The 25,584-nt window shown below is 45.6% G+C and overlaps 1 protein-coding gene across 9 annotated transcripts in view; it reads right to left on the bottom strand.

The window, feature by feature from the left end:
* FAM168A (family with sequence similarity 168 member A) overlaps positions 1 to 25,584 on the bottom strand; it is a 130,843-nt gene that overhangs the window by 38,707 nt on the left and 66,552 nt on the right. The window lies entirely within an intron of this gene.

The following is a 25,584-nucleotide window of genomic DNA, read 5'->3' as shown; positions in this document are numbered from 1 at the left end:
TAATCCATGATTAAATTTAGTGGGTGTGAAATTTCATTAGGTCGTTCAATTTTAAGCAGATTGGATAATGAAGTTCCGTCGTCCTTCAGAATTAAGGGGGAAAAAAATTTAATACTGTAATTTTTATCTCACTTCCAGCCTTCCCCCATCTGTGAGATTATTCTCATTCATGTAAGACATCCATGTCCTGCAGCTCCATCCTTGAGGCACGTGACCTTGGAGATGGAGAGAGGGAACTGCCTGGAAACATTGGCAAAAGCCAAACCCAAACCAGACTTTACCTGCTGATTTTCTGGGATAAGCACAGACCAGATATTTGAGTTTTCCTGGAACAGACATGAAGCAGATTCCAGCAGGGATGTCTTCTAAAATACTGTATTTTTTTCTCAAAAAAAAAAAAAATCCTTTGGACTAATTCAGTGATATCACAATGGGAAAAATGTTAATAGGTAGCAGATGCTGCTACTCCAAAGAGCTAGATAATTCAAGGAGAAGCAACCAGCTTCCTTCTTGCAAAAAGGCTCTGTGTTGAGACAAAATGAGAGATTTGGAGTTTTTTCACAGGTTTTAAAATTCTGCTTTTTAAAAAAAAAATAATGGTTTGAATTCACTTTACATGGAATGCCTGATGGGTTTTTAGAAGAGCATTGGTGCAGTGATGGGCAGTGGAGCATGCAATCCATGAGCCCCTCATTTCACTGAACATCACCCTGTGTTTCCCACTTAGGACCAATAACTTTGGTCATTCACCCCCTAGAGCTAATAAATCCAATTAAATTTTCAATGTAATCCAAAATTTAATTGCATAATCCTTGGGAAGAGCCTGGCTGGGAAAGAGTTAAACAACAGGCCTGATTCATCTTGCTGTGTTTTCAGGCAGCTGAAGCCACTCTGTGCCAGAACAAATAAATAATATCTCTATCCACATCACAACCAAGTATTTTCCTCTTGATGTTGTTCACCAAAGCATGATGACAAATGATGGCTGGAGAAACAGGAGTTGTCAATTCTGCCTTAATCTTGTTTCCTTTTGGGCTTGACAGAAGTTTATCCCTTTCTCTAAATGGCCACCAGGTGCTTCCAGCAAATGAACTGAACACAGCAAACACCAATCTGCCTTCCACAGTCTGCTCTGCTCTATTACTGGAGAGTTTTCTCAGGAAAGAAGGAAAAAACCCTCAAAAATTCAGTGGAGAAGCTGAAGTTTCACACATCCAGAGAACCCTCAAGGAAAATACACGTCAGGAAAGATGATATTATTTGATGGGACAAGATCAACACATGTCAGCCTCAACATTTATTAAAAGTACATCCCAACATCACCCATCCATGATAAACAGCATGAGAAGGATGTGGAGCTGCTGCAGAGAGCCCAGAGGAGCTGCTGCAGGGCTGGAGCCAGGCTGGGAGAGCTGGGGGTGCTCACCTGGAGAGGAGAAGGCTCCAGGGAGAGCTCAGAGCCCTTGCAGGGCCTGAAGGGGCTCCAGGAGAGCTGGAGAGGGACTGGGGACAAGGGATGGAGGGACAGGACACAGGGAATGGCTTCCACTGCCAGAGGGCAGGGAGAGATGGGATATTGGGAATTAGGAATTGTTCCCTATGAGGGTGAGCAGACCCTGGCACAGGTGCCCAGAGCAGCTGTGGCTGCCCCTGGATCCCTGGAAGTGTCCAAGGCCAGGCTGGATGGGGCTTGGAGCAAACTGGGATGATGGAAGGTGTCCCTGCCCATGGCAGGGGGTGGCACTGGATGGCTTTAAGGTCCCTCCCAGCCCAAACCAGTTTGTGATTCTGTGAAACAAATCCTAGTAGGAATTAATTTGAGAGTCTCTGGAGTAGGCGTTGCGAGACATCAGTCAGGCATCAACAGCAAAACAAATTAACACCACAAAATAGTGAAAAACAGAGGAGCCAAACCTGCATCTTTAAATAGCCCAGAGAGCTTTTCCTGTCAGTAGCAATTTTCTGGCCAAGCTCCACCACATCCTCTCTCTACTTCCCCCAAACCTGCATTTTTCACATGACTAAAATGCTCATCCAAGTGTGGATCAGAGCAACCCTCAGGCTGTTTATCCCTCCTGCAGATTCACATTTACCTTCTCCACCCAGCTCACCTTCTCTGCCTGTCTTGGATGCTTTCCCTGACCTCCTCTCCCATGGAAGTTCACCACCCACACTACTGGATGTCTCAAGAGTTCAAAGGGCAGAAGATTGACACCATAGGGAACAGGAAATCCAGTGACTCCAAGTAACCCATGTGGCAATGCCAGGGCTTTCTCCTGGGCCAGGAGTGCTGTTCCTGTCACACTTCAGTGTCCCAGGGGGGTGGCACATGCAGGATGCCATGGATCTGGAGGGGAACCCAGAGGAGAACACACAGGAGAAGCAGGGGAGTGAGGTTATTTGATGATGCAGGTAAAGTTATAGGACTGACTGGGAAAAAGGAGGAGTGCCATGCTACCACGGAAGGAGAGAGAGGAACAAAAATGAGGAATTTATGAATTTCCAGTTCCACAGACTTTGCCTTATTCAGGGGGACCAGTGGGATCCTGTGGAAAGCTGTTGGATCAGCGAGAGCAGAGTCTGGAGAGTGAGATAACTGTTGATAAAGGATGGATGAGTTACAGACCAATTAAACAATGTGCACAAGAGCCAGATGGGATGGGCCTGAGGGTGCCAAGGGAGCTGGCTGGTGTCACTGCCACCCTGTCACCTCCCAGTGGTCACGGGGATGGGGAATGTCCCTGGTGATTGGAAAAAGGGCAACATCACACCCACCTTCAGAAAAGGAAATGCCAGCCCATCAGCCTCACTCCCTGCCCAGAAATTCACCAGGCAAATCCTTCTGGAAACCAAAACCTTCCAAACCAAGTTATTGTGGAAATTACTACCCAGAGAGTGTCTGACACAGAATGATTCAATAATTGCTATTTCATGTTTTCTCTACTCCTCTTCTGCACTTCAGATCCTGCTGCTTCTGCCTTCTCTCCCCAGGATTGGTGTCTTTTTGTTCCATATGTGCAATTACAACAAGCACAGGTTCATATATATGAGATAGAAGGATATTTCCCACCTGAATTTGGGCACCCAGAGGTGCTGGATTCGTTCTGGGCACTGTGCTCTCAGTGGTGTCAAGGAAGTGACACTGGGAATGAAGAGTGTGGTGGAGGAAGAGCATGGAGTCAGCAGGTGCTCATTTGTCTGCTAATAGGGATAAATTAGAATTTGGGAATAGCTTTAATCGTTCCTGTTGAAGCTAATTCACTCTTGATGTTTTGTTTATGTGGGCAGCTCTCCCCTTAAGCTTAATGAAAAAGGAAAATAAAGCAGAGTGGAGTGATGAGAGAGGGACTGAGCTGTCAGTCAGAGGCAGAGCTTCTGTATCCTTTCCTAATGATTTATAGGAAAGGGCTGCCTCAGACCCAAGGACCCAAACCACAAACAAAATTCCCACAGTGAGTTAGGTCTGCCAGAAAATGACACAAAATGGAGCTTTATGATTCAATGCAAGACTCGTACATCAGAATAGCCTTTCTCCCTGTCCAAGAAGCTCCCTGTACTCTGGAAAATTAACTGGGAATAGAGCACAGACAGTCTGGCAGGAAAAAAAAAATAAATAAAACAAGAGTGCAGCGAGAATGCATTTAAATTAATATCTGGCAGGAGAGAAAGGAATAAGAGGTAAAACAAGGAGAGAAGAATTAAATTCCAAACTGATGGAATTCCTTCCCATGGGATCCGGCCACCAAATGTTCCAGACATCTCTGCTGCTATCACTGGGTACTTCCATGGAAAGATATCAGCTCCCTGCTGGTATAAACAGGGGAAGAGGCTCCTTGCCTGAGCTGACCCAGGCTCAGTGTCCTGGACAGGGTGTTCTGCCTGGCTCCCACTGGAGCTGATCTGTGCTGGTGCTGTGATATCAGCCATCCCTTGGCTCGGGGAGGACACTCCATAAATTCTGAATTAATCCAGGGCAGCACCACTTCTCTATTAACTTATGGAAGAAAAGCAAACCCATCAAAATTGTTTTGACATATGGATTAATAATGAAAAGTGAGTAGGAAAATAGGAGAGCTGCCAGTTCAATATATTAATAACACCAGGCAGGCCAGACAGAGCACAAGGAATAGAAGGGGAAAAAAACACCTGCACAAAGTTGGTGAATAAGCAAAATGACAACCAACAAAATCCCCTTGTGACAGGTGTAAAATAATAAATATTGGGAAAAACACTCCAAAGAGAGCTGGAGAGGGACTGGGGACAAGGAATGGAGGAACAGGACACAGGGAATGGCTTCCCACTGCCAGAGGGCAGGGTTACATGGGATATTGGGAAGAAATTCCTCCCTATGAGGGTGGTGAGGCCCTGGCACAGAGTGCCCAGACCTGAAGTGTCCAAGGCCAGGGTGGATGGGTCTTGGAGCACCCTGGGATAGTGGAAAGTGTCCCTGCCCATGGAAGGAAGTGGGATTGGATGAGCATTAAGGTCCCTTCCAACCCAAACCAGTCTGGGATGGACCTTGGACACTTCCAGGCTCCTGCCACAGAGAGAAGGAACCAGGTGGACTCTGAGGACCTGCACCAGGCTAGTAATTCTTCAGCTCTCGGCCTGTCCCATGCTTGAAAGACAGATGTTTATAATAACATAGGATGTGAAATGAGGAAAACATCTGAAAAATCCAAGTACGGTTTCCAGCTTTCAAGCAGAGGTCAATAAACAGAGCAACTTCTTTCTTTATGGTTTCAAACAGCTTGGCAGGATCCTTTTGGTGTTGGTAAATCAAAAGATAAAGAGATTATGAAAAAGAACATGAAAGTGAAGATCTGAAGAGCTTCAGCAGAATCAAAAAGTCCTCCTGAAGCTTCTGCAACAGCACAGAAGTTTTATAAACGGCACAAACTACCTCATTTAGCTTTTTGTAACTTCAGTGCTTTATCTTCCTTCCAAACTTCCACCTCCCGTTTTACCTCTCTTCATCCTCACACCGCCCTCCTAAGACCCCTCTCAGCAGCCTGCTGACTTGTCTTAAAGATCCTCATTGCACTTTTTCAACAAACATCCCCTTCGTGCACGGCCCCGAATTCTCTGGGACTGTGTTGGTAAACCCCTGGCTTGCTCGGGCTGTTTGTGTTCCAGAACAACCATCTCAGGTGACAGCAGCTCCTCTCATGGGATTTATCCTTCCCTAGTTCAAGGAATCCCTGCCTGTTCCAGTAGAAATTTACAGCTGCTCACTGCCTGGTGATCATCTCTCGGAATGAGGTACAACACTGTCAGGATTACAGGGAAGAGAATTCCAGCCTACAGCTCCCTGAGGAAGGGGGGAGCAGGCTGTGCTCCCAGGAAACAAGGGACAGGACAAAAAAAAAATGGCCTCAAGCTGTGCCAGGGGAAGTTTAGGCTGGATATCAGGGAAAATTCCTTCAGTGAAAGGGTTGCCCAGCCCTGGCACAGCTGCCCAGGGCAGTGGTGAATCCCCATTCCCTGGAGGATTTCAAAGCCACGTGGATGTGGCACTTGGGGGCATGGGGCAGTGCTGGGGCAATGGTTGGACTCCATGGTCTTGGAGGGCTTTCCCAACCCCAAAGATCCCATGATTATTTTATAGAGAAGAGGACGTGCTCCCCACATGGTTTCAGGTACTGCTGGCAACAAAGCTCTGTCTCCACATCATCACATCCCAGCTGAGCAACAAGGTCCACAAGTTCAGGGCTGCTCTCATGATTAAGGCACCAAAAAGTGACTCCAGTTTCCAATTTCCACGCAGGAGAGCTCAAAAGAAGGAAGTGCTGCAGTTCCTGCAGTGCCTGTGTAAGTCAATAACCTGTTTTATTGGAGTGGATAATCACATCAGTGTCAGGGCTGAATTCATTCTCCAAGACAGCGAGACCTTGCCTGAAGTAGGCTGAGATGTGGCAATTTTAGTCCAAATCTCATCATGCACCAATCATTCCACAACTGTTTTGTCTCCTGTTTGTATTTTTGCAGGGGTTTTTTTTATTTATTTACTAAAATGAAAGTAGTGGGATGGAAATGGAGTATTGGAGTATAATGTAATGGGGTGTTCAGCCTTAAGAAGAGAAGCTCCAAGGAGACCTGAGAGCCCCTTCCAGTGCCCAAAGGGGCTCCAGGAGAAATGGACTTGGGACAAGGGATGGAGGGACAGGACACAGGAAATTACTTCCCTCTGCCAGAGGGCAGGGATGGATGGGATACCAGGAAGGAATTGTTCCGTGTGAGGGTGGGAGGGCCTGGCACAGGATGCTCAGAGAAGCTGTGGCTGCTCCTGGATCCCTGGAAGTGCCCAAGGCCAGGTTGGATGGGGCTTGGAGCAGCCTGGGATGGGGGAAGGTGTCCTTGCCCATGGAATGGGTGGCACTGGATGAGCTTTAAGGTCCCTCCCAACTCAAACCATTCTGTGTAATAAATATGGCATTATGGATGTCCAGGGAGACTAGTGGAACAATCTCTCAATGTTTCAAAAATATTTACAAAGAAAGAGCTGAAAAAGATGTGTGATTGACAGCTGGTCTCTTACCTGTCAGAAAACACTATAAAGCCATTTTCTGTCACTCTTTGGGTGCAATTTGTGCACACTTTGGATTGAATCAAAAAACGCAGATGCAGGTTCCTTTCAAAGGAAACAGAAAGGAGCTAAAACTAATTTATTAGTGGTCAAGGGCATAGCACAGCCAAGTGAGATTTAAGATTGAAGATTTTTCCCAGAAACTTTGGGAAGAGGCAGTGCAATTACTGTAAGAGGAATCAGCTGGATCTCCTACCCAGTGCTGAAGTAGATGCTTTCAAATTGTCTCATTTACATAGGGAAGAAGGTCAGGAGGGATTAAGAAGGTAAATATATCACCTGATTAGCTATGCAGGTTCAGGGTGTTCCAAGGACTAATTCCATGAATATTCAAGAAGGTCTTTGCTTCCCAAAGGTTCAGTCATAAGCAGTAAGTTGAATATGCTGAAGGAATCTGGTCAGAAAACCAAAGATGCCACCTGTGTGCATCAGTATCACCTGTTCCAGTGAAATCAGGATCAAAATTTCCTTATTCCCTTTTCCATTTCACCTTGTGAAAATGAAGAATAAGGAGAATTCCTTATTCTCCTTATTCTTACACATACAGTGAGGAAGGAAAAGCTGGGAGCTGACAGGGACACGTTCACCACTCCCTGGAGGTGCATTTTGAACAGGAGCACACAGCACTTCCTCACGATCCTTAATTTGGGCAGAATTTCACACAAGACAGTATCACAGTGCACTGATCCAGCCTTCCCTGTCCTACTTTGGACAGACAGCACAGGGACATGATTTGACCATCATCTGTTTTCTTGGATTTGTACTTTGCTTCCTAGGAAGAAGATCATTAATTAGGAAAATAAAGTCCAGATGAGCTCGACTGCAAGACCAAGTCAGCTTTCCAGGAAGAAAATTGAGCTGAGCTTTTGCTGAGTGGTGCCCTGATTCCCCCTGATAACCAGGAAATGTGCCCTGGGCTGAGTGAAGGCAGGAAAATGTTGGGCAGTGCTCTTGGGAGAGAGCACAGATGGGTCCCAACAAAAGAGCTGAGGTGGCTCTGGGAGAAAATTCTGCTATTCTTGCAGCTTTTCTTCCTTTCTTTATTCCCTGCAGCCCAGAACCTCCCATGTCCTGGGCTGATCCCCCAGCATGGGCAGCAGGAAGAGGGGGATTCTGACCCTGTGCCCAGGTGAGACCCCCCCTTTAGAGCTGCCCCAGCCCTGGGGACACAGCAGGAGGAGCTGGAGCTGCTGGAGAGAGCCCAGAGAGGGAATGGCTTCAAAGTGACACAGAGTGGGTTTAAATTGGATATCAGCAAGGAATTCTTCCCTGGGGGGGTGGGCAGGCCCTGGCACAGGTGCCCAGAGAAGCTGTGGCTGCCCCTGGACCCCTGGCAGTGTCCAAGGCCAGGCTGGACAGGGCTTGGAGCAGCCTGGGACAGTGGAAGGTGTCTCTGTCCATGGCAGGGATGGAGTGAGATGAGCTTTAAATGTCCCTCCCAACCCAAACAGTTCCAGGACTCCAATTCCCACCTTCTCTCAGCTGTTACTCTTTGATTTGCTACCCCAGAAACCGTGAGCAGCACCAGCTTTTTGTATCCTCACAAACTGCACATCCTTGGAAAACAAAACCAAGCAAATGTTGCCCCCCACACAGTGAGGCACCCCAAGGCACTGGTATGAATGAGGATGTGTTTGGGATGAGACAGCACTGCTGCTCCTTTCCTCTTCCTGCCAGGTGACTCATCCCCCTGATTTTGGGAGGATGTGGAAATCCATTGAAAAAGTGGCACCAGCTGCAAAAGCTTTGTGTCCACAGAGTCTGCAAACTTTGGGGAAATAAAAATAAAAATTAAAAAACGAGCAGATTGCTATTGCAGCAAAGGATAATGAGTCTGCCCATAAAAGCCATAAAATTTTCCAAGGAAATGTGTAAGGATGAAAAGGAAGAACTGTGTATTTGTAAGGACTAAAAGGAAGCTTTTGGTCCAGCCATGGAGGAGGAGATGGGGCCAGTTTTGAAGTGCTGCATTTGATTAACAGAGCTCCCACTATTCCTGCTCTCTGTTCCCCATTTTCTTGTCCCTCCATCCCCTGTCCCCAGTCCCTCTCCAGCTCTCCTGGAGCCCCTTCAGGCCCTGCAAGGGCTCTGAGCTCTCCCTGGAGCCTTCTCCTCTTCAGTGAGCACCCCCAGCTCTCCCAGCTTGGCTGCAGAGCAGAGGTGCTCATGTAAAAGTGCAAATATCCAGCTGCAACATCCTGGCTCCTCTGGAAATCCTGTGCCTTCTAAACCTGGCAGCAGAGCCAGGAGAACTTCCTTCAGCAAAACCTGAAAACCTGCCAAAACCCAGAAAACTTCCTTGACTTCTGTCCACTGGAAAAGGCTCTGACCAACCTGAGCCCAGCTGGACCTGAGGATTTCCAGAGGTCCTTGCCAGCCTGAATTATCCAGGGAATGATTCAAATTTATGGTACCAAAAACCCCAATATCCTGAGGACTGAACTTCCTGCACATTCATTTGGACTCTGGTCCTGTTCCAGTGTTAACCCAAAATGGAGCAGGCACCATCCTGGGAATCTGTGATTTTATGAAAATTAGCAACTCTCTTCCCTCTTCCCTTCCTTTCATTTCCTCATAAATGAATGAAATGAAACATTTGGAGTTGAATGAAATAATTTGTATTAAACTCAAGCAGACTGGCTGGCAGGCAAATGGGGTGTTGAGAGAAGAATAAATATTAATTATTCCTTAAATAGAATGGAATTGTTATTATGTTTTCAGTTTACTTGCCAAATGAAATGTAACATCACTGTCACATCCTGGGCTGAATAGGCAGGAAAAGAACTGGGCTGAACTGGGACAAAATGGGGAGCTGCAGGAACCCCAGCCCAGAGCTAAGACCTCAAGGAAGGCCTGGAAAAGCTGCTGAAGAAGCTCAAGGAGGTGGAGAGGGATTTTCCTAAGCCCTCTGGGGTTTAGGAACAACTACAGACACTATTCAATACCCAGCCTGGAATTAAAACAGATTTATTTACCCATTAAAATATCTTTCTTTTTCCTCCCAAAATCATCTGGACCACAAAAATTTCTCCTTTTTTACCCCGTGATAAATTTTCCTTGTTTTTTCAACATCCTGCTGAACATACCTGAAATGTTTTTAAAGGAAAAAAGCCAATTTTCAATGCTCTATTTCAATTTTAAAACCATGTCATGCCCTGTTCTTCAGAGAATGCTATTTGTTCACACAGAAAAAAATGGTGTTTTATACAATATTTATAAAAGGTGACGTAAATCCACAAGCAGGGAGGGGAAAAAATGGGAAAAAAAATCAGTCAGTGGGATTGAAAGAAAAGGAGAATGTCAGCATGGACATGGAACTGGAGGGAATAAAACCTGCAAGGCTGAGCCCCCTGAAACTGCTGCAGGGAGCATGAGGAAGGAACAGGAATGTAAAAATCACCACAATAACAACTCCTTCTGATTTTCCTGGAATTGCCTGCCAAGGAAAACTCCTGACAACTCCTCACCTGCCCTTGCAGGAGTCCCTCCATCAGGAACACCATGCAGGGAAGCACTGCTGTCCTTTGGGATCGTTTGCAACCAGAGGTGCTGGTTTATCTTCTGACAGGCCCCCAAAAGCCCAGGATGGCAGCAGGGCAGGAGCTGTGGGTGCCAGCCTTGCAGGACCTTATCAGCTGTTTGTGGCAGCCTGGGCCCTGCCAGCTCCCCCCCAGACAATAATAACCATTCCCAACAAGTTCCTTATCTTATCCCAGCAGCATCCCTGCAGGAGATTAGTCAGGCATCCCGGTGTCATGTTTTATCTCTGAAGCCTTGGATTTAGGCATAGCCTGTGTCTAGTCCCAAAAGCCAGGTGTATTCCAGTCAAACAGATGGGAATCCAGAAACATTTCAATTTTTTGATGATATGCACCAAGTTCAAGCCTGCTTTAAAGCAGACTCGGTCCTGACATTCTGACATAAACTGGCCAATGATTAAAAAAAGAAGAGAAATGCTCAAAATCAGGGAAATGTTTCCTGAAAATAATTTCATAGGGTTCATGCACAAGGGAAGTGTGGAGTTTTCTTCCAAAACTGCCTGCAGGTTTTGTGGAGGGCACACATTAATGCCAAGGATTTCACCTGATCCCTGCCTGCCAGGGCAGAGTGCTGGAGCAGCACAAAGCAAGACCTGGGATGAGCCTTAAAAAGGAGGTTTTATAGGAATGTACAGTCACCAAATAACCTGAGTTTGAGGGGACCCACAACAATCCCTCCAGGGATGGGGACTCCACCACTGCCAGGGATGGGCAGCCCTTTCCATGAAGAAATTTTCCTTAATATCCACCCTGAGCCTCCCCTGGCCCAGCCTGAGGCTGGTTCCCTCTCCTCCTGTCCCTGTTCCCTGGGAGCAGAGCCCAACATGCTCACAGCTTGCTGCTGTCCATGAGGAAAATCCTGCTGGTGGGGATGGGAAAAAGGAAAGATGAGCTCTCAAAGCAGTCTCAGAGGCAGGAGGAGTCGAGGAGGGGAACCTGTGCCTGCAAAGCCCTAGGGATGAGCAGACCATGACCAAAATGTAATTTATATGAAGATGTTTTGAATTTCTTCCAGCTACTTCCAGGTCACCAATGCAGAACAGCTCCTCACAGCTTCCACACAAAGGTTTCTGCCGGGAATATGGCTGGATTATAATTACAGGCCAGCATTTAACAGTAATTACTGCAATAGCTCATGTTCAGGTGCACTGTGCAATGTAATTGTGGCACCCCTCGCCGTCCACAGCACCTTCCTCATCCTGCAGCCTGGACAATTCCCACCCTGGCAAGATGTGGTTCACAAAACTGCAATGTTTTGGGGGTTTTCTGGAGGGTTTTTAATATGAACACTCAAAACTGCTGCTGGCTACTCCATGCAAGATGAGCAAGGACAGCCTGCACCAATGGGGCATGAAGGATCTTGGTCCCTGCTTCCCCTTCAGCCACAAAACCACCCCAGGGATGTGGAGATTCCCAGTGGGGTTAATGGCAAAGCAATGGGACCAATGCAGCAGCACTTCTCCAAACACCTTCTCTGAGTGTGCAGCACCATCTGTCTCCAAAGAGCTCTTGGAGGTGTCATTTTTGTTGATCAACCTAATTGTGATGGTCACGTGCCACTCAGCAAGGCTGAAATCCCATACAGGAAAAGGAATTTCAACGAACCTACAGAGGAATTGATTTCAAAGCCCCAAAGTTTTCTTTTTTTAAAGAGTAACAAGGGATACCAGGTGAAAAAAATATTTTGAAGACTGTTGAACAATGAGAAAAAAAATGGACAGAAATACCAAGAAGTTCCTGGTTTAATGATTTCACAGCAAAGCTGAATTCTGCCACTTTGTCCCACCCTGAGGACTAACAAGCCGGTTTGCTGTGAACCTCAGGGAAACCTGGTGGGTTACCCAGCCATGTGTGTCCTTCACCTCCAGATCAGTGGGATCCCAAAGAAAAAGGCACTGCAAGCCTCAATAAAGATGCAAATAACTTCAGAAGGAGATTAAAGCCTTTGTCCTGTTTATGTGAGTGATGAGTTTGTGCACCGGTAACCAAAGGGACGTCGGCTTCCTTATTTTAACCATTCCTTGAAGGTCATTTCTGCTCAGAAATGGGTTTTTTTGAAGACTTGTTATATAACAGAGGCAGAGCTAAACATCAAGCCTGTGGCTGGCTGGAATTAGTTCACCTGTATCCCCCATGTTCCATGAACAGGCAGTGCTGAAGGACCCAGCTTCCTGGCTGGAATGTTAATTATTCCCCTCCACTTCCAGGAACAAGAGCATGGCAGGGACAAAAAGAGATTCTTTTCTCCTCCTCTCATTAACCAGTTCCACTTGCTCAGCACATTAATGCAGAGCTAAGGATGATTATACAGGGGCTCACACGAGCTGAATAAATCTGCTTCCCTACAGATGAGCCCAAGGCACTCGGGAATAACGAGGGAAATGCTGGAAGGAAACCCAGCAGTCCCTGCTGGAGCATCCTCCCAGCCCCACACAGCCAAGGCAGGGATAAACCTGGGGGTGCCTGGGGTCACGGCTTTGCCTTATTTCTAAAAATAACCTCGCCCCCAGTATTGATTTTAAACTGTGGGCAGGTCTTTTCTTCAACTGAGGGATTGAAATGACCTTGGTTTCACTGGAAAAATTAATGTTGGGATTGAGAGCACAGAAGGAAAGGCTCGTGGTTAGGGACTGGATCAGAAACTGGGGATGTGGAATGTGTGCCATGCATGGAAATATCTGGACACCTCCCTGTGGAGGCTCTTGATTTACACCAGGAGTGAGAGCAAACTGAAAGATTCCTCTAAAAATAAGGAATAATAAAATAAAAGACTCTAGCATTGCCAAATCCTATGGAACCTGCACTGCTTGCCAACAACATTAGAAGTCCTGCCATCCATCAAATCTCCCCGTTCCAGAGAATGCCAAGTCCTCCCGCTTGGCAAAGGTGGATAGAGAAATGCAGGGTGACATTCCCTCCCTTTTGAAGGTGACTGGCTCTGCATTTACTCTGGAAAGTTCCTCTGAAGGAATATGTGAGAAGCCTGAACATCCACACTTCCTAAATATCCAGGAGCCAGGCTTTTCCAATAGGTAATATTTATTCCTGTTGTTCCTTGTGCATTTGTTCACAGTCAAAGCCATTCCAAGCCTGCAAACTGACAGGAATTCTTGGTCACTGCTGTACCTCACTTTGCTCCTTAAACACTTCTGAAAGCAAAGATTTTGGGATAAACTTCCCAGGAGAGGCCTCTCCAAGGCCAGAACAGGGCCAGATGGGTTGGGGCTGCTGCCAGATGGAGCGGCCGAGAAGCACCTGGACCACCTTGAGCAGTCAATTAGTCAAGGGAGCCCCAGGGATGATTTAACCATTGCTTAATGTGAGAGCTGGAAGGCAAACAAGGGGATGGATCGATGGCAGTTGAGTCAGTGCCCAGCAGGATTTGATCCTGAGCTTAATGCAAACGCCTCCAGAATTTCTTCTTCACCAGCTCCTCCCGCTCCTCTCCACCAGGACACGATCCTGAAGACTTTCTTTCACAGGAAAAACAAAAGTGAAAATGTTGCCCCTCATTCTGAGCTTCTTTAGGAAGCCCTGGGAGAGCTGATCCTAAATTGAGTCAAAACCAAGGATGGGAAACATCTCCTCAAGCTGGAAATTCGATGCAAATAATTTTGCTAAAATATCAAACTAGGCTGGGGAAACCAAGCCTGATTTTGGGGTGTGTCATCATAGAGAGAAAATCTTCTGTGTGTGTAAAAATTTTGCACAGATTTCTTTTGTTCCTATGTCTTTGTTTACTCCTAAAGGCATTGGAGCAGGATCTGCATTTAGGAGAAGTTACAAAATCCTGGAATGGTTTGGATTAGAAGGGATCTTCTACTAGGTCAGGTTGCTTTGAGCTGTGTCCAACACGGCCTTGAACATTCCCAGGGATGGGAAGCCACACTTTCTCTGGGCAATTCCCACAGGAAAATCTGAAAAAAGTTCCCCTTCCTTCCAAAATCACATTACCTCCTGAATTTTCTGCTGCATTCAAGTGGAAGGAAACTCCATTTTTCCATGCCTGGAGATTTCTCATTGCACCTCCCTGTAGCTGCTGCTCCCAAAGTTGGAGAAAGAACAGATCATGGTGGATTTCATAACCAACATTGTCTCATAAAATTAACTCACTGGTCACAGACATGCAAATAAAAACCAAATAATAATGCCTTTAATAACATGATCAGCCCTGAATTAGGCAGGCAGATGGATGAGATGATTGCTGGAGATCCCTTCCAACAGTAATGGTCTATTCTGTTCTGTTCTATTCTATTCCTTGCAATCCTAAATAATGTGAAAAGAACAAAAATCCAAGGAACAAAACCCACACCATCCCAAAAACACAAGCAGTGTTATCAATACCTTACCTATAGATTATATTAGCTATAACCTTTATTACCAATTAACAGCCATTAGAATAAAATAGTGATTGGGGAAAGCTAAATGGCCTCTTAACCACACAAGGAAAGGGCAAAGGAATTATTCTGGGAACAGCACGTGGCCAGAATTCTGTGGGAACACTTAAATACAGCCACACACCTCTCAATCAACATCAACATCAATCAGGGTAATTATGCCATGTCCTCTACAAGTAGCAGAACAACAACAACAAAAATTTTAAAGGGATTTATAGATTATTATTTCAATTAAATTCTCCAGCCTCAGCATCAGGATTTATCTTCCTTGTATCTGACAGGATGCTGAGCAACATCCTGATAAAAATCTTACCACCACTGTTAGTGCTACAAAAATCCACCATATTTCGTACTCTCCCTTGTATCTGCAGAGTAGAACGGAGCCATCAACCTTCCCAGGAAATCCTGCTGCCAAAATAACCTTTCAATCATAGAGATGAGGGCTGTGTTATGCAGAATTCATGTTTTATTTGGATGCTGCATGGAAAAGGCAAACTCAGACACGGCAGAGAGCAAAAGACTCTGATGAGCACTGAGATTCTGCAAGCAAGAGGCATTAAAAACTCTTCTGATTGCTCTCACCAGCTGTAAAAAGATTCACAGTCACCTGAACAGCAAAAGGATTTCATTATCCAAGAGAGAGGAAGATTTTACACCATTTAAAGAGATTTTTACCATCAATGATAAGCTCCTGAGCCTCTCTAGAGGTTTAAAGTTATTGATAGAAATATTATCTGTGTGAGTGGCTGTGGTTGCCCCTGCACCCCTGAAGTGTCCAAGGCCAGGTTGGATGGGGCTTGGAGCAACCTGGGACAGTGGAGCTCAGAGTTCAGCTTATATTAATGACACAACAATTTCAGATGTCTAAGAAACTACAGAACACCTCTAACAGTTATTAGATGTGGAAAAAAAATTCCCCAGTTCAGTGAAAACCCTCATTCAGGGTCTGATGGATACAAATAAAAAGCCTACACAGTCTCAGCCACCTTCCAGAAAGACTTGGGGGAAAAATCAAAGCCCATGGACAAAGGAGGATCACAAAGTAGTTTTATTTCCCTTTTTTACTTGAGGTGATGTGTAACACTTTATTGATTTGTAATATATTAATTATAAGCCAGTTAAGGTTCAGCTGACTGAGCAAATGTTACTCCAGTAAAACTTCTTGATAGACAGAAAAGTTAATTTCTGTGTGTTTTTTTTTTTCCCAAAAAACCCCAGCAATAAAACATCACCACTTTATATGTCCTGTTCAAGCTCCTCTATAGTTTTTCATTTTCCTTTGTAGATTTTTTTTCCCCTCCAGTGGCCTGTGCAGAATGTTAAGTTTTCAGACAGAATTTAATGCAAAAAATAGGGTCCTATGCAAAGAATACAATAAAAAATAGGGTCACAGGCAAAGAATACAAGAGCTCGGGCACGACAGGAAATGTAAATGTTAAAAATCACACAAGAATTGATAATAACAATAAAAAGAAGTGCCCACAATACAACAAAAGCAGTGGCAAAGCCACTGCACCGAGCATCCCTCAAGGCTGATGGAGGGATGGGCTGACCTCAGAGGCCTCTGCCTTTCCTGACTTCCAGACTTCTGTGGGGCTCATTAAAGGCTCCAAGCACAAAGCATCAAACACTTCAAGGAAAAGTTGGTCTCCATGGGAATAGAGGACAAACTAAAAATAACCACAAGCCAGCATTTTAACAATTTTGCAGGAGATTGTCATGGCAATGGAGAGAGTTGTAACCTGTTGTCATGATAACCAAAGTTTGAAATTAATGGGAAAGCATTCCACTTCCATTTCATCTTTATTCATAATGGATCCAGCATCTTCCATGGGAGAATTCCACGTTCAAGGAACCAGAGAGGGAGGGATAAAGGACTGTGGGGATTAAAAGAAAAAACTGAAACTCCACAGCCAAAGTGAAGCAACAAAAGAAGGGGAAAAAAAACCCAGGGAGGAAAGTCCTTTGATGGATGAAGGATTTTGGGAAGGAATTCTTGGCTGCAAGGGTGGGCAGGCCCTGGCACAGAGTGCCCAGAGAAGCTGTGGCTGCCCCTGGATCCCTGGAAGTGTCCAAGGCCAGGCTGGACAGGGCTTGCAGCACCCTGGGACAGTGGAAGGTGTCCCTGCCATGGCAGGGGTGGCACTGGATGGGCTTTAAGGTCCCTTCCAACCCAAACCAGTCTGGGATTCTGTGACTCAAGTCCCATCTTGACAATCTCTTCTCAAACCAGAGTTCACATTAAACATTACAGGATGTTCATTTTTTCAAGACACTCCAACTAGGGAGAAATAATCTGCATTTCCAGTCCAGAGGAGGGCTGAGGATGCTCCAGGGGCTGGAGTCCCTCTGCTCTGGGGCCAGCCTGGGAGAGCTGGGGGTGGTGGGTGTAAGTGACCAACCTGCTGCTCGTGCATTCAGTGAGACCCTCAATTACATTAATGGGCTCAGAGCAAACCATGCCTTGTTTGATGACAACATAATTGTTATTTTTGTGGAAAATTGCTCTGCTCACCCTGAAATTACTATGACAGTCCATTATACTACTGTTTCCTTAACTGTTTTAAGGGGAGAGAAAAATTATTCTGACAACAGAGTGCCTGCACAGCACACACTTCTCTCCACCTTCAGAGCAGCACAGAATGCTCTTCACCTCAACAGAGCTCCTAATTTGAACTAAGAAGAACTAGAGGTAAACAGAAGTTCAGATGCCTAAACACATTCTTTCACACTCACATTCATCTTTCTGAATGAAACTCTTCATTGTTCAGCTGTAAAAATCAAGGTTTTCCCCTGTGTGATTTCATGTACAGTCACCCTGTGCTTTGCATCTCCTGGGAGTGCCATGGAATCACCTCTTCTCCCTGGAGATGGGTGCTCTTTGCTGCCAAAGATGAGGTCTCTAAAGATGAGGTACAGAGATGTCATTTTTAATTGTAAATAGTTGGCAACAAATCAAGCATAAAGTGGACATTTCCTTTGGTTGCTTACTAAAGTGAATTTTGTAACTATGAGCTCCAAAGTTTCACCTGTCACTGTTCCAGGGTTTCTTCCTTGTACTTCTCCTCCCAAACCCTCCCCTTTACTGCTCTCAGTCTTCTGAGAGCTCATCTTTTCAGCCCAACTTTTCCTTTATTCCATTTGTCCCTGAAGATTATTTTGTTGATGAAGTGAAACACCTCAGAGCTGCTCCCAGGAAGGGCTGCTGGGCTGGCAGCTCTCTGGAAGGAGGGGCTGGGGAGCAGAGAGGAGCCCAGCCAGCACTGGGTGGTGGTCCTGGGAGTACTGAGGTCCTGGCTGTCCTTCCTCAGGTCACTGCTAAAATGGGACCTCAGAACAGGTAAGAAAAGGCTCTGCTGGAGAGAGCCCAGAGGAGGCTCCAGAGCTGCTCCAGGGCTGGAGCCAGGCTGGGAGAGCTGGGAGTGCTCACCTGGAGAGGAGAAGGCTCCAGGGAGAGCTCAGAGCCCTTGCAGGGCCAGAAGGAGCTCCAGGAGAGCTGGAGAGGGACTGGGGACAAGGGATGGAGGGACAGGAGCCAGGGAATGGCTCCCAGTGCCAGAGGGCAGGGATGGATGGGATATTGGGAAGGAATTGTTCCTTGTGAGGCCGTGGCACAGGCAGCCTCCAGATCCCTAGAAGTGCCCAAGTTTGGAGCAAGCTGGGACAGTGGAAGGTGTCCCTGCCCACGGCAGAGGGTGGAACTTTTAAGGTCTCTTTCAATCCAAACCATCCCAAATTCCATGATCTTCTCTCTGTACCACCAGTTCATCACCAGAAGCCCAAGCCTTGCACCCTGCCACAAAAGCTGATTTTTTTTTTTTTTCCAGATGAAGGATAGCAGCTCATTCTGGGAATTCAAAGGGCTTTACATGACGAGGCTGTTGACAAATCCATTCCTGTAAAAAGACCCGGAGATGGCAATTCCCACAAGGAAACGAGCACTTCCCACCATCAGCAGGAATCCAGGGGTCGGGCTGGGGGGAAGGAGCACGGGGGGCCAGGGGAGGAGAAGGGAAAAAAGGCTGCAACACTAAAGAGTCTTTCAGGACTCATTTATTCGAGCAGTGCCAAGGCAGCTCACTGCTGCAATATTTTCTTCCTGCACTCAGAGCCAGGGCTTTGGGATCTAATAAATCATGGCTGGCCGCAGAGACATTAAAATTCTAGCCCAGTACTGCATCAGATGAAACGGGGCCGAGAGCCAGCGAGCGCTGGGAGAGGGAAGGGCAGCCACACACACTTTAAAATAAGTATATGAATGCATTTGCATAAAAGCAACACCTGACTCTGGCCTCACACCAGGCTAAGTCTAATGAAATGGAACAGCAAAATAAATCTGCAACTGGAGGATCTTTAAGTCCCTCCCAACCCAAACCATCCTGGGATTCTGTGATTAATAAACTCGAGCGCTCCGCTTCGGGAAAGCTGATCCCCACTAAATTAGAAATAAGATATTAGGTATAAAGCACAGTAGGAAAACAGACCCAGTAATTAACAGATCTGGTACAAACCAGGGAATTACTTCTGAAGCTCATAAAAGCCTTTTCCAAGGCTGGGCCAGCTCACGTTTCTGTCTGTACAAACCTCTGTGCTGGATCACATTGACTGCGCCCGGTGTGAGGAATAATTGTGCACCAGGAGGGAAGAAAAACTCAATATTTAATCTAAAAACATTTTTGCAGAAGTCAAGCCGCTAAATTTTAATTTATTACCTTCGGCCTGAAAAAACATAACAAGGATCTGACCACTTATTTGCTGTGCAGGATGAAAAAAAAAAGGTGTGGGGGGAAGGAAAGGTGGCAAATATTAAGGGTTTTCAATGGATCACAAGGCAGCCTTGGAGCTTATTTGCAATCATTTAATTGAAGCACCTGGGGATTTAAGAGGTATTGAATGTGTGGGGTGCAGAGAAAAACAAGCCAGCATATGAATTTGAACTGCAAGTGGCAGAAAGAAATATGCAAGAAAAGGCCTTTATTTTAGAGTGGGTGAGATTTTAACTCTGGATGAGAGATTCCCTGGAACGTGGGGTACAAGGGCCAGGAGATGTTTCCATCCTGGGTTATGAACCCCCATCTCCAACTTGCAGAACGACAAGGGCACACTGCAGCTTCATGGAGCCTGTGGCAAAGGTTCCCAAATTCCCCATCCCTGGAAGGATTGGAAAGCCACGTGGATGTGGCACTTGGGGACATGGGGCAGTGGTGGCTTTGGCAGGGCTGGGGAACATCTGGGCTCGGATCATATTAAAGCTCTTTTCCAGCTTCAATGGTTCTGTGATGCTGAAATGCCAATGTGATTTTGACTTCCTACACTGAGGCTCCTTAATCAGGAGCAGAGCAAGAAGAACTTAGGAAAAGATATGGAAGTGAAGGGAACATGCAGAAAAATAAGTTTTAAATGGAAAACAATTGATCATGGCTAAAACAAGGAAAAAGAAGATGGCTCAGAAACAGACTAGAAATTAATAAGCCAGCCAAACCCAGTTTCATTCTCTGATGTACACCCACTAAGAAAGAATACCAAAAACCCCCTTCAGTTATCAATTTTAATACTGAATGTGTACTTCAAAGCCAAAAGCACTGGTTAGAGTTTGTCTGTATGCAATTTAAGACAGAAATTTGGGAGGGCTCATGGTTAAAAATAAAGCTTCTCTTTTCCCCAGGTGAGTGAAGAACATCACAAGATGTGCCTGTACTCAATAAAAGCAATTGAGACACAAGAAAATTCTCTGTTCACCTTTTATTTTCTTTAAATGGAGCACTTTTCTCTTCAAAACATGTTCCCAAGGCCATCTTTTTTTTTTCCCACCTATGCTTTTTGCTTCTCTGCCTCACAATTTTTCCCCAGCCCTCTTCAAGCGTGGCCATTTAATCTTTTTATTTCTTTTCCACCATGAGGAAAACCAAAATCAATATTGCAGCCAAGAAATGAGGCAGAAATAAACCAGTTGCATGGACTCACCCGAGCCTGGAGGAGAAGAAGGCCCACAATGAGGTCATTTGGGAAAACAGAACATAAGTTTTGTTTGCTTTTAAGATTGGAGACTATTCTGTTTCTTCACAACACAGGGGGACTCAAAAGCCTGTAAAACCTCCAAACAGTTACAAAACAAGGGGTGAGGGATGCTTCCCAAAGTTTCTATGAACTCCTTGGAAGGCTGGCACTTGGACCAGTCTCCAAAGGAGCTGAGTGGATGTCATGAATTATTTTGGAACCACAGAGCCATTAAGGATGGAAAAGCCCTCCAAGACCATCGAGTCCAATTGTTCCCCAGCACTGCCAAGGCCACCACTGCCCCATATCCTCAAGTGCCACATCCACATGGCTTTGGAACAATTCCAGGGAAGATGATTTCACCATTACCCTGAGCAACCTCTGCCACTCACAAACATCCCTAATCTGACCCAAACCCTCTGCTTCTTTCTCCCCAACAGAAAACTACTCCTCCCTCCTTCCCTTAGTGGCTTTATGCTTTTTCCCTGAGTTAATTTCATTAGGAAGATGGTGATTTATCCACTGTTGATCTCAGTGCTGAAACTCAGCAGCTCCCAGCACTGAGGAATTCAGCAAGCTGCTTGGAAGTATTCCCGTACGAAAATCACGCGTTTAAACATGAAAACAATGAGAGCCTACACAAGTCACAGCTCATTCTTCTCCCAGTCAAGTAGGATTTTCCTGTCTGCTCTATACACACCAATTAATAAACATGAAGAAACGCCAGAGGAAAAATATTCACTGTATCCACTTCATACATTTTTAATCACCCTGAAATCAATTCAACACCCTGAACACGGTTTAGAATTCCTGTTTTACAGACCCAGTAAGCGATGGATCACCTAATTAAATCCAGGAGTGGCATTTCCCAATCAATGGAGGGGGCTGATGTGCGTGCACATCTTAGGGCAGAAGGAGAAGTAAGGAGAGAGCACCTCAACCCAGCCATTTGCCCCCTGTTCCTCAGTGCTCCCTGTGAAAATGCTGAGGAATGCCAAAAAGAAAGAGGAAAAATATAAAGTTCATCCCCTTTCACAGAGTAGTTGTGAAAGAACATGGTTTGTGTGGCCTAAGAGCTGATCTGCCATTAAAGGCCTAGCATTTCCAGAGAAGAATACAGCCAAATTATAATTGTAAGTTAATAAGAAAGGCTGAAATCATGCCTACAATTATCTTTGTCCCACACAGAGTATGCAAAGGAGGATTAAAAGCCAACAGCAGAAATCCTATCGGAACATCCTTCCGTCTTCTACAACATCGAAGGCCACTGCCTTTCAACATCACAATAAATTAAGGGAACAGTCAGGAGTAAATGAGGTCACTCCTCACATGTGCAGTTGTGTCTGAGGTTCAACAATGAACACAAATGACAGGGATTAGGACAGGAGCACACGTGAGAATCCTTCACCTCCTGTCCTGCCAACAGAACCAACGGCCAGAGGGCACAGATTCCCTCGGCTCATCATTATGTCCAAACAAATGTTGTGGTTTCACCTTGGGGAAGAAAAAATGACAAAACTTGGGAATTTTCCACTTGGGAGTGCTGCAAACAGCCCAACTCAGGGATGTGTCTTACTCTTCAGGAGCATGAAGGGGTCCTGTGCAGGGAAAGCCCCTCTGCTCTGGAGCCAGGCTGGCAGAGCTGGGAGTGCTCACCTGGAGAGGAGAAGGCTCCAGGGAGAGCTCAGAGCCCTTGCAGGGCCTGAAGAGGCTCCAGGAGAGCTGGAGAGGGACTGGGGACAAGGGATGGAGGGACAGAACACAGGGAATGGCTTCCCAGAGGGCAGGGCTGGATGGGAGATTGGGAAGGAATTGTTCCCTGGTGCAGAGTGCCCAGAGAAGCTGTGGCTGCCCCTGGATCTCTGGAAGTGTCCAAGGCCAGGCTGGTCACTGGGGCTCGGAGCAGCCTGAGACAGTGGGATGTGTCCCTGTCCAAGGCTGGGAATGAGATGTTCTTCCAGGTCCCTTGCAGAAAGCATCCCAGGATTCTGTGAGCATCCTGCCGAGCAGGCGCTGCCGCAGCAGGACCGGAGAAACGCCGTGCTCTGGAGCGACGTGACACAAACCCCCTGGAGATTCCCCAACCAGCTCTGCATCCTTGGGCTCTTGGATTTTATTACCATTTATTATTTAGGAATAACTGCACCGAACACAGAGCCAGCCTAGCAGAGGTTCATGAATCACAGCATCTTATCAGCATATTAATCAGCTCCTGGTAGGGAGAGGGGAAGCGGTGTGAGCTATCACAAACACTTTATAGTTTCACGCTTGAAGTCAAACAAGCTCCAGGAGAGACTGATTCTTCATCCCTGATTCCACACCAATGGGCTAATCTATTTACTGCAGCACTGGTGCCTTCCTGCAGTGGGTGCAAGGAAATGGGAAGGGTAATGTGCCAAAGGAAAACCAGGTGCTTCAGCAGCTCCCATTTGGGGCAGGTAAAGTGAATTGTACCAAGAACAAAAAAGCAAATTGGAGGCCTTAAATAAATTAGCCTCAATTAAAACAACAGCTTACATGAAGATCCAACTTAATTACAGTCTGGTTTAATTAAATAGTAAACAAGGCTGAAACACTGCTGCTGATGTTCCAAAATCCGTGGAATTAGCGGAGTGGAAGCCGTCACCAGCCGGGCACGAGGAGCCAGGACTTGGAGCACAAAGCTGGCACTGGGCAGATGCAGCTCTGTCTGCAGCCAGAATATTCTCCCTGTGTCACCCTCCCTCAGCTCCACAGCTGCTCATCCAGCAGCAGGAAACACTGCCAGCAGAAGTTATTCTTCTCCTCTTTCAGTTTCCAACAAAAAATGGGAAGGAAGGTGCAATTCAACAGATCTGGGACTTCTAAGGACCCCAAAAATGAGACACAGGAGAAGCCACAAGTGCTTAATAAATCCCTTAGTTCAAACCCATGCATTGTTTTATTAAAGATTTCTCCTATCAGTTGAACAATTCTGATTTTATCTCCCCGAGTAACTGTATTTTAAAACTTCCTTTTTTAAACGTAATTATTATTTCCCATGAAAATCCAGCCAATCCAGACCACACTTGAAAAATGATTTAGGAAATGACTGTCCTTCACACTTCCATTAAGGAAGATCAAAATGGAAAAATCAAGAATCTGAATAAACGGATGCTTCATCAAGTACTTGAGTATGTGCCAAGGATTTCCCATTCTCCCTAACTCAAGGATTTCCTATTTTCCCTAACAGCCAATCTGGCAGAAAAAAATGGATTATTTATCTTGCAATGGACCTCTCCCCCTGCTCTGCCAGGAAACAACACAGAAGTCAGAATGAGAAGAAAAATCATTAAAACTCAGATTAAAACTCATTATTTCAGCCTAAAGTTATCATATAAATAAAAACAATAAACAAAATATTAAGTAATATAAAGTGTTCACATTTAGCACAAAAACAACCCCACAAAAGCATAGAATTCAACCTGCCAGTATCCTGATTACTATCCCTGATTTCTTCCTGCCTCTACCCCACCTGAGTTTTATTCCACAGCTCTTTTCATAGCTGCTCAGACCACCCTCAGGAGTTGCCTGTCTTTTCTCTACAGAGGCTAAAATTTAAATTTTCTCCTCCTATTTGCTATAGAACTCTGAGTCTTTCATTACATATTCAAACAAATTCAGATTTGAAAGGGTTTGTAATACTATTTGCCCAGGAAAAAAAAAAAAAAAAAAAAAAGAAGCTCTTCTGTTAAGTGCTTTCTGACTTCTGTTTTGGGACTTCACTGTAAGAGTTCAGCCCACTGACTTCTTACCTTCCACCTGGACAATGGAACAATCCAGCAGGAATATTCCTGCTGTGCTGTCCTACATTTGTTTGTTTCACCCCTGACATAACTGAGGACGTTGTTTTAATTTTTCCAGTCCGATCTGCCTCCAACTTTTTCCTCCAAGATTATCCTGCACATCCACCACTGACCTCAGTGCATTTACCACAAATTCTGGAAGACAAATGCCTGAAGGGTGGTTTGGGATGAAACCATGGGGGCCACATCCTCCTGATCCCTGCATGGATCAAAGCTGGCACAAGTTGGCCAAGTAAAATTTTACAGAGTTAAGGGCACAGCAGGAACTTCACAGTCATCAACCAGCAGGTTACTTTAGAAGACAACATCCCATTAATGTTGGCACTTGACTAATTCCAAATGGAGTCCTGCAGAATTCGTGTGTTCAAGCCCAGGCTGGACAGGCCTTAGAGCAACCTGGTCTTTGGAAGGTGGCCCTGCCCATTGCAGAGGGTGGAATCAGATGAGCTTTATGATCCATTCCCACCTAAATCATTCTGGAATTCCATTAATCCCTTCATTGAAAGCAGAATTCTCCCTCTAAAATTCTTCTAGAAAGGCCAAGGTCCAAATTCTGACCAATCTGCACCTCAATATTTAAATTAAATTGTCTTATCAAGTGCCAGAAAGCAGCTGCTGAGACACCCAGGATTATATGAAAGCAGATATAGAAACGTACATTGAATGGATATTAAGGTGAAGCCTTAAGCACATGCCAAAAAAAAAAAAAAAAAAAATCAAAGTAAAGTGGGAGAGAAGTAGCCTCTTGTGCTGGAAAGCCACAAAATTCCTGTTATTTCCAGAGCAGGAAAATAACTGTGCACTTATGAGCTCGTTCTATCACCCAAGCGCTGCTGGAGTCCACAGTCCTCTCACAATGGGGAGATTTTTGAAGAGACTTTTTCACAGAGATTGTTTTTTTTTTTCCAAGCCTCTCGTGCTTTGACTGTGAGACCAAAGTTCCCCCAAGCTACAGTATCTCCAACAAAGCAGCTGCATAAATTGGAATGAGAAAAAGAAAGGATGAATAAAAATGGGGCAAAACACCTTTGAGGAACTCTCTGCTCTGCAGAGTCTCAGACAGGGCTCCTCACAGCCCCACTGATCCACCAGCTGGAAGGGCTGCCAAACTCAACCAGAATGTTCCATGCACAAAGCAGCTCAGAGTATTTGATGTTCATTCCCATCTGCTGGTGACCACTCTCCTCATCAAAAGCACATTCCCAAATAATTCCACCCATTCGGTGAAAGTCAAAGCAAAT

The sequence above is a fragment of the Haemorhous mexicanus genome, chromosome 2 (genome assembly GCF_027477595.1).
Source record: "Haemorhous mexicanus isolate bHaeMex1 chromosome 2, bHaeMex1.pri, whole genome shotgun sequence".
In the NCBI taxonomy this organism is placed as follows: domain Eukaryota; kingdom Metazoa; phylum Chordata; class Aves; order Passeriformes; family Fringillidae; genus Haemorhous; species Haemorhous mexicanus.
Note: the sequence above shows the minus strand (reverse complement) of the source record. Positions and strands in the feature narration are given on the sequence as shown.